This window comes from Rousettus aegyptiacus, unplaced genomic scaffold, assembly GCF_014176215.1.
Source record: "Rousettus aegyptiacus isolate mRouAeg1 unplaced genomic scaffold, mRouAeg1.p scaffold_m13_p_1, whole genome shotgun sequence".
NCBI lineage: Eukaryota > Metazoa > Chordata > Mammalia > Chiroptera > Pteropodidae > Rousettus > Rousettus aegyptiacus.
The window spans coordinates 56,670,331-56,672,991 of NW_023416284.1; the positions used below are offsets into that span (position 1 = coordinate 56,670,331).

The 2,661-nt window shown below is 32.6% G+C and overlaps 1 pseudogene; it reads left to right on the forward strand.

The window, feature by feature from the left end:
• The first annotated feature begins 2,119 nt into the window (after positions 1 to 2,119).
• LOC118605585 lies at positions 2,120 to 2,238 on the forward strand (annotated as a pseudogene).
• The last annotated feature ends 423 nt before the right edge of the window (positions 2,239 to 2,661 follow it).

Consider the following 2,661-nt stretch of genomic DNA (forward strand, 5'->3'; position numbering starts at 1 on the left):
TTTAACATCTTAACTAAAAAATACCTATAGAATATCCAAATGGACTGATATTCAGCCAGAATTTAAATAGTAGAATTAGAATAAATGACAATTAGAACAGAATCTAATTCATGAGTACTTTCTGGTTTAATCATAGGAACATTCTAAGATATCTAACAGAGTCACACAATACAATTAATTGTGCATCACATATTTTAAAAACTGAAATCTTGAAATGTTTTATAGTTAAATAAAAAAACAGTTTCAGAAATCAATAGTGTCAAGAAATGTTTAGAGAATAAATTAAGGCATTAGGTAGCATGTCCAATAACAGAGAAAAAATGCTTTAAACGGAACTAAATACATTTTTAATAGTATTATACATCATAATATGTAGTATTATGAAATTGATCAGATATCAGATAAACTTCATATGGTAATGCACTTTACATAGTTTTATTCAATTATATTCAATGCTTCATAATCATTTAAAACAGAAATGTCATTTTAAATTTTATCATGTGCTAAATAGTTAAATAATTTAATATACCAGGATTTATAGAAAGTTTCTTTTATCTTTTATTCCTGAACCCTAAAAATAAAAAGTCTCAACATATAAAATTAAATTTATATTTTGTCTTTTAAAGGTTTCCCTTCAGTAGATTTAGAATATAATACTTTTAGGAAATCTAATAAATTTTTATCTTTGAAAACTAAAACGTGTGCACTTAATATATGTATTTATCCTGTTTTGCCCTCTTGGAAAAGGGACTTTATTCAACCTCCAGGATAGATCATGCACAAACACAGGATTGGAATGGCCTGAAATTCCTTCCTTATTTGTTATCTGTTTGTGTATATATGTGTGTGCATGACTATGTTTAATACAACTTCACATAATTTTATTTATTTATATTTACTACTTCACTGTCATTAAACAACAATAACCCCTACCGTATTTTGTATATATCTTTTTGTTTTTTCTCCTCCTACCATTCCACCTTTGTATCACAGGCTCTGTACATAATTACTGGGTAGATTCTTTCCTTTGAATCTGTATACTAATACAGCTAATCATCTAGTAAATTTTAGGTTACTCTAATACTCAAATAGCTCTACTGTTAAGGAGGTAGGATTTATAGCAGTTGTGAGAACAAATTCTGGAGACAGACAATTTGGGTTCACTCTTCCATGTTCTAGCTATGTGATTCTGAGTAAACCACTTAAGCTCTCTAAGCCTCAATTCCTCATGTGTGAAATGAAATAATAATATATGTAGGATACTCATAGGATTATCATAAATATGAAATGAAATAACATAGGTAAAACATTTAGCAACATGTTTTGCTTATAGTAATTATTGATAATATTACCATTATTTTCATTAACTTCAGTTGGCCTAGTTTCTGAGACCCAGGCATAAACATTTGCTTGGATGTTGTGGTGGACACCAATTTAATTGTCTTTTTAGCACAATATAATATCACCCTTTCTGAGAATGGTCCAGATATTCAAAAGTGCATCTTGATATGGCCCCTTTGAACAGTGTTAATTCGATTAGGGATGTGACCTGATTGAAGCCATGCCAGTCAAGGTCCCTCCCTAGAAGTTTTCAAACTAAAACAGGAGAAAGGGCTTTATTGAATCCATCCGAAGGTGGAGCTAAAGGGATACAATGCTTAAAAACTATTGTCAGCTTGTTTAATACCACATGAAGGGATCAGGTTGTTAATTAGAATATGGTTAAAAGCAGAAAGAAGCATTACTTTAGTCTCTTACTCGATGTTTCTTGAGCACTTACTTGCTAGATAGTGAGTGATGAGCACTAAGGACATAATAATGATGAGCAGAAGCAGACGAGGCTCCTATTTCTTAGAGTGTATCAGCTAATGAAATGTCTAGTGTTGGAAATAGGCACTTATGAGATAAACACAACCATGAGTGACTGATTACACACTATGTGCTAGAAAAAAAAGGTATAAGAGTCCAATGATAGAACTGATTAGAGAGTCAGAAAATCTTCTGTGAGTAAGTTACACATGAGCTGATACAGAGCACCAAAAGTGGCTATCTATGCAAAAATGGAGAGGAGGGTGGTTCATGTAGGGAAAGGAAAAATTATGTAAAGAATGTAAAAAGAGCCTATGGCCATATCATCCTGAACAAGCCTGATCCCATCTGATCTCAGAAGCTAAGCAGGTTTGGGCCTGGTTAGTACTTGGAAGGGAGACCACCTAGGAAGACCAAGTACTGTAGGTGTAAAAAAGAAAAAGAAAAAAATAAGGGATTGTAAGCTGACAAGGTCCTCGCAATCTGTGAGGTCAACCAAAAGTTGCCTTGCCTAAAAAAAAGGAAAATGTAGAGGAACAGGCAGCATTTAAGAAACCAAAAGAAAGATAAATGATGGATTGGTGATTCAGAATATAGACTATGGACTTCAACTACTTGATTCATACAGAGTGTACCAATAACTAACTATGGCTCCTTGGGGCAATCATTTAACTACATTCTGTATCAATTTTATTAAATGCTAAAGGGGATGACACAAATTATGTATTAACCTCAGAGTGGTCTGTGAGGGCTAAATGAAATAACATATGCAAAGCTCTTAACACAGTATGTTCACCAGACACTAAGAGTTCAATGTATATCTACCATCTTAGAGAGTAAAAGTGATGCAAG